The following is a 16,449-nucleotide window of genomic DNA, read 5'->3' on the forward strand; positions in this document are numbered from 1 at the left end:
TGACCAAATCTACAATAAGTTAAACAATGAGTAGCGAATAGCTGTAATGAACAGTTTGAGAAACAACCTGCAGTCTGAAAATTATCCAGTTTACAAGTGTATTAGTTACAAACAATTGATATATTTGCAGATGACAAATCAGGAATGGTTTGTGATGCAACAAGAAAAACAAAAAGCTTTGGCAATTAGGTATACAGGTCCTACAAGGCATGTGAGGGGAATCACCCTGGAGCCAGCTCTACCCTATACTGGGGTTATCTCTGAAAATGCTTATGGGAACGGGAATGTGGTCACTGAGGGAGGACGCGGACTCAGGGAATGTGTTGACATTTAGAATAATGGCCATGCTGCTGATGCTGGCTTTAGAGTCAAAGCCAGAGTTTCATGAGCAGGGTGAGCTACAACTCCTCTCTTCTCTCAGTGCTGAGGGATGGGGGGCATAGATCAGTGTTCACATTGCATTCCCCTTCAGTACCCGGCCCAAACTGGGGAAGCTAATGATTCAACCAGTGGACCAAATTCGGTGATGAATCCTGGTCAAGTGCCACCTGAGGCACAGTTGTGCATATGCTAAGACGAAGTGGTGAGGGATCAATGCGGTTCTCTTCCAAAACCAAGAGACCAGGGCAGGCTGGGAAATGTAGTGCCTAATGCAGTCCTGTTGTAGTCCTATGCTGGGACAGAGCATGCTGGGAATGTAAAAAAACCTGCCCTTCCCACAGGGGAGAGACACCTGGAAAGAGGTAGCCTATTTACATGTTAATGGCATCTCCTGGAAGCTGTAGGTGAGTGAACCCATTTCTTTGTTTGTTTGGGTCTTTTTTCTTGACAGTGGGTTTGTGGCAGACGTCTCTGATGAGGGTCTAAAACAATTTTTAAAAAACTGTGGCTACACTCTACTGTTTTTTCCACTGAAATGAAATAAAGGCCTGGCAGAGAAAGTTTTTTTTTCTTTTTTTTTTTCTGTTTGTAACCTTCATTGTCACCCTGCTGTTTTGTTTGAACTGCTATAGGCCTAAGTTAATAATGTCTTTTTTTTCTTTTCTTTTTAAAGAAAGTTTGACACTTCAAAAAGTCATTATTAGTCTTCAGAGATAATATGCCATTGAGATACATGAGGACAGTTCACATTTCTCTTAAAACCACTGTTTCAGATTACCCAAGACAGTGCTATATTAGTTCACACCCAGAAGGTTTACTTTGCAACTCTATAGGACAGTGTGTTTTGTTTTTTTCTCTCTCTCTGCAGAATCATGGATATGTTTGTTGATCTGTTAGTACCCTTCTTTTCACCTCACTTTATAGATTCATTAGAAGTAGATGAAAAAGTAATTCAGTCCTTCTTTACTGGAATAGAACTGGAACTGCACAGACACATTTAGCATGAAGAAAAGAGAGGGTAAGAAATGTTTTAGCTCTAGCACATGTGGGAAAATGTAACTACTACAATGCTTTAAAAGATTCTTTCTGAAGTGTTTATAGAACCCCAAGCACTGGGCAAGCTAGGCTCTGAAGATGGCAAGAAGGCATAACAAAGATATGAAGCCATTTTTTTAAGGGGGCAACAGAGAAAAAGACTGTAATCACTTCATATAAATAAAATGAAGAATTCCATGGATGTTACATTTTGTTAACTATTATGTGTTTACTACAAGGAAAAGAGGAGACAAGAGGAACTCTCTCAGGGGCTTGAGGAATTGTATGCTCCCCATGTAGGTGACACAGGGACATATAAAAAGAGACTGCCCCTAGCTGGACTGTGGGCTGGCTGAATTTTGTGGTTGGACTGGGACACTGGTGGAGTGGTGAAAAAGAAAAATGCCAATTGTCTCTGAAGGTGGGAGGAGATGGGAACAAGGCCTGGTGGACACTGCCTCAGGATGTTTGCTGACCAGAAAAGATGTGACAAAACCACACAGGATTCTGCCAGGGGAGAGGCTGAGGTTGGAGTGCATTCATTGGAGTCCATCTGCCCAATGGCTGAGATACACCTGGAAGCAGGTTGGGGAAGTTTTGATGGAAGCGGGTTGGGGTAGTAGGTAGGTTGCCCCATCCAGTAGTGCTAGGGCCTGACTGGAGCCCCTTCCCAGGGATGAGACCAGGTGTCTGGGGTTTACACTGAGAAACAGAGCATTGAAGGAAGATGAAAAGGAGGTGCAAAGTAGAGCAGTGTTTCTTATATCTGGCCACTCTGTGATAAGGTATTGTAATAGGTGGACAACTAGTCTGGTGCATAGGGCAATTTATATGTTCCTACTTACTAGCATCCTGAAAATACTGAGTCTAATACAGATGCAATTTTCCTGCCTGTGGTAGTTTTGCCAAGTCAGATGCTGGGAATCTTCTTTCCTGTGATGGACAATTATGCCAGCGTGAAATAAAACCCCAGTGTTCTGAATACAGGCTAATTGCAAAATGCCCCAAAGGTTTCTATATTAGCTGAAAGACTTATATTCAATGTAACTAGTTAAATGCCTCATCTGTGTTATATTCTTACATTTAAGGCCACACTGCTACCCTTCATGCAGTGTTTGATTGTCTCCAGGAGCACTCCGTGAATCTCTCACTACCTTTCAGTTGTTAGCTCAGCTTGACCCTGAAAACAAACACTAATTTCTATAAATGTTTGTGCGGTAACTGACAGAAATATTCTACTGTGTTGGCCCTTACAGTTCAAAATTGTCCTTTTAACTAATTCTTTGGAATTGGCTCCAAAGCTGAAAGGGTTTCAGTCTCGTTATAGTTAAATTCTAAGCAAATGAAGAAAAAATACATAGAGGTTGATTACCATTATAAATCCATCAGTGGGTGATGGGTGGGTAAGTAGGTGACTAATACTGGTTATAGCTCATTACTTTTTTTTTAAAGTGCTTCCCGAAAAGAACTCCTCAGACTGTTATGGTAAGTCTTTGTCTCTTACAAATTTTAAAGAAAGTACTAGAAGGAGGCATGTCAGTCTTAGGATGCTGTTGTACAAGGACAGGCCAACCTTTGACCCAGCTAATTCTCTCCTGAGGATGTGATCAGTCTCTTCTGCATTTCAGTTCCACTGGACAGATCATGATCACACCATCCATGGGGGAATCCCCCCACCTTCTATGGAAAGAGGTTCCACCACCTAAGCAGCAGAGTTCATAATACCCCCATGGTTACAGTCCATGTGTTGGACTGTGGGTAACCCCAACAGATCCTGGTCATCAGCAAGCAGGGTCGAACCTGTGACCTCTGAAGCTTAGTGTATGAGCCTTTATTGAATGAGTTAAAGCCACATACCTTTTAGCCAAGGCTGTAGCAGATTCATCAATCTCTAGATGGTCTAGATGCCACTAGAGGGGGACAAATTAGCACACCAACCAGGCACGGGTTACATGTGCATCTTCTTAAGTCAGTGGAGGTTCATCAGGGCTAAACCTAGACCACTGTCCCTATTCTACAGCTGGAGAAACAGGCAGAGATTTATGGAATTATAGTCTGGACAAACTTGTCCCAGTACTTAAAAGTATTCCATTATTTCATGTAGCCCAAAAGCACTTACCATTGTTGTAAACTGGCATAACTCCACTGGAGTTAATGGAGAGGGACTAGCTTGCACCCTCTGTGAATTTGTCCCCATATCATCACATTTAATGGTTTACCAAGGAACCTGAAATGAGTTCTTACTGAGACAACTGTTAGTCAGAGTATATTGACTAAGAACGCAGTTCAATGTCAGTCTAGCAAACATACATCTGGGAGGATAACAGTGTCAGGATTTTATATAAATATCTTGCTCATTCCAATAACGTAGATCTTTCCAACCTGCCTTTTGCAATCTTAGGGTATGTCTACACTACCAGAGTAGTTCGATTTTACTTAACTCGAATTTGTGGAACCGACCTTACAAAGTCGAACATGTGTATCCACACTAAGGACAGTAATTCGACTTTGTGAGTCCACAGTAACGGGGCAAGCGTCGACATTGGAAGCGGTGCACTGTGGGTAGCTATCCCACAGTTCCCGCAGTCCCCGCTGCCCATTGGAATTCTGGGTATAGCCCCCAATGCCTGCTGGGGGAAAAATGTGTCGAGGGTGGTTTTGGGTAACTGTCGTCATTCAACCGTCACTCCCACCGGCGGGCAATCAGTTCGCGCACTTTTCTGGTGAGTGACAGCGCGGACGCCACAGCACTGCGAGCATGGAGCCCGCTGCGATCATCGCTGCACTTATGGCCGTAGTCAACTCCTCGCACCTTATCGTCCACCTTTTTCACAGTGAGATGCTGAGAAATCGGGCGAGGAGGCTCTGGCAGTGTGGTGAGGACATGAAGTGTGAGAGTGGCACAGACCTCTCACAAAGCATGGGACCCCGCGCCGTGGACATCATGGTGGCAATGGGTTATGTTCATGCTGTGGAACAGCGATTCTGGGCCCGGGAAACAAGCATGGACTGGTGGGACTGCCTAATGCTGCAGGTCTGGGATGAATCACAGTGGCTGTGAAACTTTCGCATGCGTAAGGGCACTTTCCTTGAACTGTGTGACTTGCTGTCCCCTGCCCTGAAGCACAAGGACACCCGGATGCGAGCAGCCCTGACTGTGCAGAAGCGAGTGGCCATAGCCCTCTGGAAACTTGCAACGCCAGACAGGTACCGGTCAGTAGCGAACCACTTTGGCGTGGGCAAATCTACCGTAGGGGTTGCTGTGATGCAAGTTGCCAACGCAATCGTTGAGCTACTGCTCTCAAAGGTAGTGACCCTGGGAAACGTTCAGGTCATCATAGATGGCTTCGCCGCGATGGGATTCCCAAACTGCGGTGGGGGCTATAGATGGAACTCACATCCCTATCCTGGGACCGGACCACCAGGCCAGCCAGTATATTAACCAAAAGGGCTACTTTTCAATGGTGCTGAAAGCACTGGTGGACCATAGGGGACGTTTTACCAACATCAACGTCGGATGGCTGGGCAAGGTTCATGACGCGCGTGTTTTCAGGAACTCTGGTCTGTTTAGATGCCTGCAGGAAGGTACTTTCTTCCTGGACCACAAAATAACTGTTGGGGATGTGGAGATGCCTACAGTGATCCTCGGGGACCCAGCCTACCCGCTAATGCCCTGGCTCATGAAGCCCTATACAGGCGCCCTGGACAGTGACAAAGAACTCTTCAACTACCGGCTGAGCAAGTGCAGAATGGTGGTGGAGTGTGCTTTCGGACGTCTCAAGGGGAGATGGCGAAGCTTACTGACTCGCTCAGATCTCAGCGAAACCAATATCCCCATTGTTATTGCAGCTTGCTGTGTGCTCCACAATCTCTGTGAGAGCAAGGGGGAGACCTTTATGGCGGGATGGGAGGTTGAGGCAAATAGCCTGGCTGCTGATTACGCCCAGCCAGACAGCCGTGTGATTAGAAGAGCCCAGCGGGAAGCGCTGTGCATCCGGGAGGCTTTGAAAGCTAGGTTCCTCAGAGAGCAGGTTAACCCGTGGCTATTAAGTTTGTTTACAGAGAAGCTGAACCTGCCCCCGTTTCTTTACCCAGTTAATGTTGACTATCCTCTGCAGTTACATACCCCGTTCACCCCGTTCCCCCCCTTCTAACACACGTTTAAAAATAAAATACATGGAACTTTGTTAATAAACACCGTTTTCTATAGTACTGATTTCGTGGTAAAGGGTTAAAACTGGGACGCAGACTGTGGTGGGTAGGGTGTGTAGTGCTGCAAAGACCGCTTCTAAACTCGAGGAATGACAGGCTCCTGCTCCTAGAGCGGTGCGCGGTGGTGGACTAGTTGTTTCAACAGAGCCTGCCACCCCTCCTTCTCGGGACTCTGTGTGTGGGGGCTATGTGACTTTGTGGCGGGGGAGGACGGTTACAGATCAGCTGCTGCGTGGCTCTGTGATCCAGGAGAAGGACCGCTGCATAAGATCTCTAACCACCCTCCCCAGCCACAAAGTCACATAGCCCCCCCACACACAGAACATGGAAACCACCTCCCAGACTGACCAGGGTGCCTAGTGACTGCGCTGTGTGTGTGACCTGCTGCTGATCCTGCCCCCGTGTCTGTACCCTGGTAAAGGTGACTGTCCTGTCCAATTACCAGCCCCCTTCCCCCCTTCAAACACAGTCTCCTCTAAAAGAACATGACGGAAACAGTAATTAACAGAAAAGTATTTTTTATTATCACCTAGACAGTTAGGGGATGAAACTGGGATGGGGGCTTGGCTGAGGCAGGAAGGAAAGGACTTCTCAGAATTTAGGGAATGAGAGCCTTCCTGTAATTGAGCACTGTGCAGGGGTGGAGTGACAGTTTTCACGGCCCCTGGTGCCCCTCCTTCTGGTTATTTTGGGTGAGGGGGGTATGGGACTTTGTGGTGGGGGAGGGTGGTTACAGATACACTGCAGTGGGGCTCTGTCCTCCTGCCTGCGGTCCTGCAGAACATCCACAAGGCTCCGGAGCGTGTCCGTTTGCTCCCTCATTAGTCCAAGCAGCGTTTGAGTCGCCTGCTGGTCCTCCAGACGCCACCTGTCCTCCCGTTCACTGTGTGAGTGCTGGTACTGAGAGAGGTTCTCCCTCACTGGGTCTGCTGTGCCGCCTTGGCTCGGGAGCAGCCCATAAGTTCAGAGAACATCTGGTCCCGTGTCCATTTCTTTCGCCGCCTAATCCGCGCCAGCCTCTGTGAGGGGGATGCCGGGGCAGGTCGGGAAATAGTCGCAGCTGTGTGATGGGAAAAAGGGAGTGAATTCCTTACAAAGATACATTTTTGCGAACAATGAACATAGTCTAGTCTGTCTCTGTGAACAAGACCATGCACAGCACCTATCTCATGCGCACTCAGGACAAGTTCGAATTTTTGGCCTTCGCATTCATTGCCTGGGGTCTTGCAGTGGAGATCAGACAAGTGGGGCAGGACAGCAGAATTCGTGTAGCAGGCAGACATGGTAAGCCGTAGACTTTTGGCTGCTTAAAACTTAATGTATAGCAGTGCCCTCCTTTCACGCTCAAAGCAATGCTCCTAGCGTTTGCAAGTTCCTGCTGCCGGCAATCCGGAAAGCATGAACTCTGCCCCTGTTCCACCCCCTCGCGGCTGTCCCCGGGAAAGATCCCTGTATGCTGCCCCTCTACCGCCTCCACCACCTGGCTGTAAACCGCCGCTTATTGTTATGTAAAGGAACAGTCAAGCATTCCCAATACTAACATTCCCCTAATTCAAAGCAGGATGCCCTGAGCGAGATCACCCTGAGGAGGATCACTGACAGAGATAGAGACCGCATGCTGCGTGAAAGCCAGCACAAACCAGGGGCCTATGCCACCATGCTCATCGAGTCAATGCTCCCAGAGTACCTGATGATAGCCTGGCGCGAAAAAGTGTCCTACCACGGAGCACCCAATAAGGCCGCTCTCCCCAGGAACCGCCTGCGGAGACTTTTTGATTACCTCCAGGAGAGCTTCGTGGAGATCTCCCAAGAGGATTTCTGTTCTATCCCCATATATATTGACCTTCTTTTCACATAGTTAATATTCCTGCTCTATTAAAAATAAATGTTTACATGTTTAAAGCATGTACCGACTGATCCTTCCCCTGATTCAGGGTCCGGGTTAACAGCTGGGGAGGGTTGGTAGGGGATCTCAGTGAGGGTGATGAAGAGATCCTGGCTGTCGGGGAAATCAGCGTTGTAAGCGCTGTTGACTGCCTCGTCCTCCTCATCTGCTTCCTCATCTTCCCCGTCCGCGAACATCTCAGAGGAACCGTCCGTCGACACTATCCCATCCTAAGAGTCCACAGTCAGTGGTGGGATAGTGGTGGAGGCCGCACCTAGAATGGAATGCAGTGCCTCGTAGAAGCGGCATGTCTGGGGCTGGGATCCGGAGCATCCGTTTGCCGCTTTGATCTTTTGGTAGCCTTGTCTCAGGTCCTTGATTTTCATGCGGCACTGCGTTGTATCCCGGCTGTATCCTCTGTCTGTCATGGCTTTGGAGACCTTCTCGTAGGTCTTTGCATTCCGTTTTTTGGAGCGCAGCTCCGAAAGCACAGACTCATCGCCCCACACAGCGATCAGATCCAAGACTTCCCGGTCAGTCCATGCTGGGGCCCTCTTTCTATTCTGAGATTGCATGGACACCTCTGCTGGAGAACTCTGCATCGCTGCCAGTGCTGCTGAGCTCGCCACGATGTCCAAACAGGAAATGAGATTCAAACTGGCCAGACAGGAAAAGGAATTCAAATTTTCCCAGGGCTTTTCCTGTGTGGCTGGTCAGAGCATCCGAGCTCGGACTGCTGTCGAGAGCGTCAACAGAGTGGTGCACTGTGGGATAGCTCCCGGAGCTATTAACGTCGAATTCCATCCACACCTAGCCTAATTTGACATGGCCATGTCGAATTTAGCGCTACTCCCCTCGTCGGGGAGGAGTACAGAAATCGAACTAAAGAGACCTGTATGTCAAACTAAATAGCTTCATTGTGTGGATGGGTGCAGGGTTAATTCGATTTAACGCTGCTAAATTCGACATAACCTCCTAGTGTAGACCAGGCCTTAGTGCAATAACTCTTAGTGTTGCAGGCTCTCATGCCACATATCTAACAGCGCTAGTCAATTAAAATGTAATATTCAAACCTGCCCTTTACCAAAAGCTCAGCTGTATTATGCATTCTGCTAGAAGGAGATAAATATCAATAATGTGAAACAAATTTGAGAAAGGAAATGTAGCTAGTTTCACTCTGATGTTGAAGATAAGCACCAAATTATGCCCTTACTTCAGTGCAAACACATTTACTTCCATACTTGCTTTATAGACAAAGTCTCCTTCAGTAGGGTTTTGTTTGTGCACCTGAAGATAGCATTTGCCCCTCTGTTCCAGTAACTTATCATGTTGGAGAACTTACTAAATACAGTCCATTTGTGCTGTTAGATCCTGTACATGATGCTGCATGGCATAAGAGCTCAGATTATTGCGTTCTAAAAAAACCCTGGTTTTCAGATTCTGCCCTTCAATTAGTCTGACTTCCACATAACTTCTCAAACAACTTTCTACATTGTTTTCTATATGAATTAATGCAACTTCATTATTGATGCTAAATTCTGGCCTTTTTGTTGTCTCTTTAAGACATGCCCTATTTCTATCTATTGGACCACACAGTGTCTAAATGTCTTATTGCATATTATGAGTTCCTATATTATACAGCCCCTTTCCACCCAATCCCAGAATAAATACTACATAATCTACTGATTGATTGTGCCATGAGTGACGATTAATCTGGGGGGTGGGGCGATGTAAATTCTGTGAGCCAGCAGAGAAAGAAAACTGAATTATTTTCTTATGTTGAAGCTAGTAAAGGGAGAGGTGTATGTTTCTTTGATTTATAGGGGCTGCAGGGATTGGATGACACACTTGTAATTCCTCTATATCAGGAAGCAAAGCTAAGACGCCTTGGTGACTTTTAATTTAAAATGTCATGTTTAGTTTTGGAAATGGATTCTCTTTTTCTAAAAAAGTATGTATCAAGCTGTTTTTATAAAGTGGCCTAAAACACAAGACTGAACAGGAGGTATTCTGCTCAATGCAATTCTGCCCTCTGTAGTGTGGATTGTGTAATTTTTCACATTCAGAATTCTATTCATGTAAAAACCCACCATTCTTTATCTTGACTGAACACAGCTCACCAACATGTACTGTATCGTCTTTTCTAATGCTACTTGAGACTGCTGACAGCACACTGTAATATAATATAGAAACCTGTGGGGAAAGTTATACATGTCTGATTTAGTAGGCATTTTTTTCTGTGTTCAAAGTGAAATTCACTTCACCCACAAAGCAGGGACTGTTGCTTTTCTGTGTTTGTACAGCACCCAGCACAATGGGCCCTCAAGCCTGACTGGGCCTTCTGGGCACTACCATAACATTTAAAACTACTAGTTTTATGACGGTGAACTGCATCTTTATATGTTGAGGAAACAAAATGTGTCACAAACCAAAGCCAGGGCATGGGGAGTCAGTGTGGCCTCTTCCTGCCACTCAGACAGCATGTTAGGGCCACTGGATTTTGGTAGCAGCAGATGCAGTGATTCCTTTCCTGAAAAATAAATCTCTGATGGCCTAGAGACCCCTGTGATACGTTATACAACTCCCCACACTAGGTAACACAGGGTTGAAGAACTCTGCCCTGCCACACTCGTGAAAGATGTCAGACTTAGAAAAGCAAACACGGCACAGGTGGGGGCAGACTAAGAGGAGAGCAGGCTTCTAGACTTCAGTACCTGGAGAAGGGCAAGAGCATCTTGAGTAACTGCTGCCTTGAGGGCCCCCTCCTTGAAGGAAGGGAAGGCCTGATGCTAAACTGCCATTGTGGTTGCTCCAATCTGGCTCACGAGCTAACTAGGAGCCCTACTGTGCCTGTGGGACAGTTCACTTGTGTTTATTGACAACCCAGGAAGGGCATGGTATCTGGGACTCAGCTGGAGGGCTGTTTCTTATGACTGCAGTAGTGTGGTGGAAGGCCTGGATACTGCAGACCAGAGACTGGGTGTGTGCAAAGGCCCCATTTTGGTCCCTGTGGGTGCCTCTGAAGAGGAACTTAGTGATACATGTCCCTTTATGCTGTACAAAGAAGCTCTGGCTTCACAACGGCTTTGGCTATAGTCTCTCTGCATAGGCACCGGAGTGGCCCTTTGCACAAAGATGTTTTAATCTGAGAAAGTGGGTCAAATTCTGCTCTCAATGCATGCAACCTCCGTGCCTTCAGTGGAGCTATATGGATGTAACAATAGAATGTGCCCAATGTCTTTGGCTAACCCATGTACTATTTATAAACCACTACTAATTTAATAGGTTCTGCTTTGCAGGATAAGACGCAGAATGCGATGTGACTATGATTACTTTATACAGTTGCTGTCCTCTTCTCCCTCCCACTTGGGCAGCAGTCTGTGTAGATTATATCTAGGAATTGGCCTCTTGTATCACTATCTTACCAGATAATTTTCTAGATGTTTATTTAACATCCTCTCCCACAGAAATAATTTGGGGCAGCATTTTACTTTTATCGGGCTCTGTTTGATAGGAAGAGCACAGCAGGGCTTATTTTACAAGTTGCAGGCTGCCTTCTGATGTACTAATTTCCCCCAATCTGCTAAATTAATATCCAATAGTCGTTTAATATTTTTCAAAGCCATTCAGTTCAAAACCCTCAAAAGCAGGAGCATGTTATCTGTGCTGGGGAGTGATCTGAACAAAACAGAAGTCCTATGCTTTCTTCTTGCCTTTTCCAGAGGTATAAGCAGTAACATTTCTTTCTTCCAAAGCTACAGTTGAGGGAAGACAAAGGTCACGCTTATATTAGTCAGTGTTTCTCTGTAACACAGCCATTTAACCAAATACAAAATGGGAGACTGACTGAATGACATTTTTAAATGAGTAACTTTTTATATCCTCTGGTTATAAACTCCACCCAGAAAGAAGCTAAATTTGGGAAAGACCAAACCACATGAAGCATGATCCCTTTCTTGGTTTTATATCTAGATCAGAGGGGAGAAGCTTCCTCTGAGAAGAAGGGTAATTTTGCAGGGGAGAAACAATTCCTATGTAAGATGCTGAAAATAACCTATGCTTAGAGCTATGTTCTACCTTGGATTATTTCCACAGGTCTGATGCTAAGATTCATTACATCAGTCTATAAGAAAATCCTTGGCTATTGTTCTGTTATCTGTTTCATGCATTGTGTTTCCAATGGAAGCACACATGCTGTACACCAATTCTCTGTTTGTTTTAAATAAAGCACTTTTCCAGACCTGGGGGATTTAGGAATTAGCCTGCACTTTACACGCTAATTAGGTGCTTTACATAGAGATATTAACAAAAAGCTGGGATATATGAAGTATCTTAAGACTGCACATGGATTGGACTGTCACTCTTCAAGAATTACCACTCCAGCCTAACAGTCTGAGCATCCTCCCCCTTCAAAGAGAACTAAGAATTAGTTTTTTAAATTGCAGATGTAGTAACTATTCCCAAATCTAAAACTACATGAAATGTTGTAACTGTAAATAAAAGCAGTTATACAAATCAAAATGCAGTAACACTGTTTTTGTAAATACTGTACCTATATTTCACTTGTGATGAGCTCTTAGATCTGCCATTCTAACCAAGGCCACAGACAAGTAGCTAGACTCCTTGAGGAAGAAACTATGAATGGTAGGAGTCTTTCATTTGAGTATTCAGGCTTCTAACCACATCTTTAAGAAGAGGCCACCCGTGCCCCCACTATTCTTCTAGAAGTTTCACTGTTTCTTGCATGCTTGCAGCATATCCTTGCTGGTACTAGCTGGTGCTATTAGCTGATAGTTGCCTCCACCCAGAAATAAGACACCATTTTCGCAATGCTTTTAGCTTGCAAGAGGATAAAGTGTAGGGTGACCTGTGAGAAGAGCTAATTTGTACTGTAAATAGATTCATCCTTCACTCTCCTGAAGATTAAAGTTTTCCTTCTTACATTCAGTCACATTTCCCTTTTCCTCCCTGTCTGTAGCCTCCACTTTCCAGTTACATTGTTAGTCACTGCTGTAATAACTGGGCCTACAAATTTACCCTAATTGTGAGCTCAATTGTGAAAAGTGAGTGCAAGTTCATAAAATGCCACAATAATAAATGATGATGGGGAAAGGTGCAAGGACAGACTGAATTAGTCCAGATGAAGAGGTCTACTGCTTATAATTCAAGGATTGTATATGAAGAACATGCCTGGTTAACAAAAACAGTGTGAGATGGAAATCAATGAACCAAAACTGGTGTGTTAGAAATTAGGCCTAACTCATGGACAAAATGAGGGTACGTCTACACTACGGGACTATTCCGAATTTGCATAAACCAGTTTTGTAAAACAGATTTTATAAACACTAAACACATTAAATCGTGCACTGTGGGTAGCTATCGGTTGAGATCCCAGTGCCTGATGGGGCAAAACTCATTTGGTTCTGGGTACAGCCTCACCCCTCCCTCCCTTCCTCGGAGAACTGTGCAGGCGCCATAGCACAGCAGCATGGGACCGGCTCAGCTCAATACCGCAATCGTGGATGTTCAGTATATGCTGAACCAGGACATCCTGATGGTAATGGGGCAGATTCTATCCATTGATTTTGGGGCCGGAAACAAGCACTGACTGGTGGGACCACATTGTGTTGCAGGTGGGCACTTTCATGGAACTTTGTGACTTGCTTGCCCCTGCCCTGAAACGCCATAATACCAAGATGAGAGCAGCCCTCACAGTAGAGCCAGACAGCTACTGGTCAGTCGGGAATCAATTTGGAGTTGGAAAATCGCAATCACTAAGCTGCTGCTACTAAAGGTTGTGACTCAGGCCATAGTGGATGGCTTTGCTGCAATGGGATTCCCTAACTGCGGGGCGATAGATGGAACCCATATCCCTATCTAGACCAGAAAATAACCGTTTGGGGGATTTTGAAATGCCTGTCGTTATCTGGGGACCCAGCCTACCCCTTGATGCCATGGCTCATGAAGCCATACACAGGCAGCCTGGACAGTGGTCAGGATCTGTTCAATTACAGGCTGAGCAAGTGCAGAATGGTGGTGGAATGTGCATTTGCAGACCTCAGCCAAACCAATGTCCCCTATATATTGCTGCTGCTTGTATTTCTCACAATCTCTGTGAGAGTAGGGTGAGACCTTTATGGCGGGGTGGGAGGCTGAGTGAGCTTCATCAATGGCCAGGGTACAGTGTGACTGCTGTGTTTGTTGATGAACACCACTCCCCTTGATTGACTCAGTCCAAATAAAGTCACTCATTTTAAAAGCATGAATTCTTTATTGATTCATTATAATGTGCTTTGGGAGGAGGATAGGAGGGATGGAGAAGGCCATTAAAAAGGAACATGGTGAGGGCTGCAGAGGCACTCTGTGATCTGCTGCCCGTCCTGAAGCTCCACAAGCATGTCAGTTTGATCAGCAGCAGCCCCAGAGTTGCATCCCGCCACCGCTGATCTTCCTGCCGCCACCGCTGATTTTCCTGCCGGTCTTCCTGCCGCCACCTCTCATCTCGGTTGTCCCTCCTGTCCTCACGTTCACTGGCCTCTTTCCTGTAATTTGAAACCACGTCCTTGCACTCATTCAGATGAGCTCTTTTATCTGTGCTAGCCTTTGGGATGGAGGAGGCAGCTGCATGAGGGAGATAAATATTTAGAAAGATACATTTTACAGAACAATGGTTATACTGTTTCACAGTGAACATCACTATTCACCTAGCACATGTGATTTCGATCTCACAGACACATCAGGTCCAGGCATCAGAATTCAGCTTGCATGCCACTGTCTCAGTGATTTACCCCTCCCCCCCCAACGCATGGCTAATACCACGCTAGCTCCCTGCTAATCAACAACTGACCAAACAGAAAAGATCATCGGCATTTCAGGAAAGTGTTTTTTTGCTGCATTTCATAAAAACCCAGTAAAAAAAAACACCCCCTTACTTTTAAATTCTGATTTTAACCCAGGTTATCCTGAACGATATCACTTTGCTGAGGATAACAGAACAAGATAAAGAGCGGATGCTTCTTGAATGCCAGCAGTCAAATGATACCTGATTACTTGCTACATGCATGGCATGGTAAAGTGTCCTACCATGGTGGGCGGAACAAGGATGCCTTGCCCAGAAACCTTCTGCAAAGGCTTCTGAGTACCTACAGGCGCTTCATCGAGATGTCCCTGGAGGATTTCCTCTCAATCCCGGACATGTTAACAAACTTAAGTCCTCAGGGCAAATCAATCATTAAAAAGGCTTGCTTAAAAACACTGTTTGCTATTTGCAGAGCTCCCTTCCATGGCGTCATTCTGTGGAATAGTTTCTTCCTCTTCTTCTTCCTCTTCATCTTCCCGCCTGCATAAATCCAGAGACATGGCAGAGATTAAACCCCACCTCGGAATCCACGGTCAGGTGGTTTTGGGTAGGCTTGTCTGAGCCTTAACTTTCACTCTGCACTGCACTCAGATCCAGTACCTCGATTCTCAGGAGCATTGTTAACTGTGTGCTGATGGCTGTGCGTGGTCACCTGTGATGATGAGCCTCCACGCTGGCCAAACAGGAAATGAATTTCAAACCTGTCTACCTGGCCAGTGCATCCGAGTTGAGAATGCTGTCCGGTCAGTGGTGCACTGTCCATTAAAATATATATATAGGTGCCTCCTAGTGTGTGTTTTTTTTTTTAAAAAAATTTTTTCGCTCCTAAAACCGATTTAAACGCCTAGTGTAGACCAGGCCTGAGAAGATGGGCTATTCTGCCGATCACTTCCCTTTTGGACTCCTCAAAAAAAAATAATAAAAAAATAAAAAAAAAATAAAAGAGACTTTGGGGGGGAGGAAATATGGCTTACTGTGAAGCTGGCTGACTGTGAGACATGAGAAGAGGAAGGAGCGAGCTTCACCTTTGTCAGAGGTTAGGGGGTCTATTACAGGAGTGGATGAGTGAGTGTTCTGTGGCCTGCAACGTGAAGGAGTTTAGATTAGAGTATCATGATGGACCCTTCTGACCTTAGAGTCTGAGTCTGCTATCCCACTATGTGCTAGGGCCCCAGGCCTTTGTCATTCTGATCCTCAGAGATGTCTTGACCAGACCAGGGCAGAGAGAGGGACCCAGATGACACCACCACATCTACTGGCTCTGGCTGAAACTCAGCCAACACCCGGGATATGAGAGTTTGTCCCCTCTCACCCATCTGTTCTTTTCCTTCTCCACTTTATTTCTTCTCTCCTCTTTGTTCCTGTCTAACAAAAAGTCTGGCTTAGCTGGCCAAGGCTACGTACACCTCTGCCCTGATATAACGCTGTCCTCGGGACCCAAACAATCTTACTGTGTTATAGGTGAAACCATGTTATATTGAACTTGCTTTGATCCGCCGGAGTGTGCAGTCCCGCCCCCCTCCCAGAGCGCTGCTTTACCGCCTTACATCCGAATTCGTGTTATATCAGGTTGCATTATATCGGGGTAGAGGTGCATTTTGCAACACTGTTGTAAGCCTTTGACCAGACAAGCAGCTAAAAGCAATGTCCTAAACAGCCCGATGCTGGTACAAGTTTGCCAAGACTCAGAGTGGTTGATAAGACAGTGTGCTGTGCTTGTGTTTCTCAAGCAGCGAGGTCACAAGTAAAGTTAGCACCCGAGAAGCTACATCTTCTGTCTTTCTCTCTCCCTTTTTGGGTGCTTGTTTTCTGAGGAAGCAGGACTGGGCTTGCACAACAGTTGCAACCCATCTCCACTAACTTCTATTTTCCCCAAAAGGGACAGTTATGACCATCTTTGATATAATCTAAAAGACTGTCATGCAAGGGGCTTTTTCCCTTTTAATAACTTTTTCTGGTTAAAGAAAAGGGAACAAGGGATGTTGTTAAAATGAGACCATGTTTAATTCTTTACGTTTCAAATGCTTTAACTGTTTTCCCTTCTTTTCTGTATCTTTAATAATAGGTTAAGAGGATT

The sequence above is a fragment of the Mauremys reevesii genome, linkage group 2, assembly GCF_016161935.1.
Source record: "Mauremys reevesii isolate NIE-2019 linkage group 2, ASM1616193v1, whole genome shotgun sequence".
NCBI classification, from domain to species: domain Eukaryota; kingdom Metazoa; phylum Chordata; order Testudines; family Geoemydidae; genus Mauremys; species Mauremys reevesii.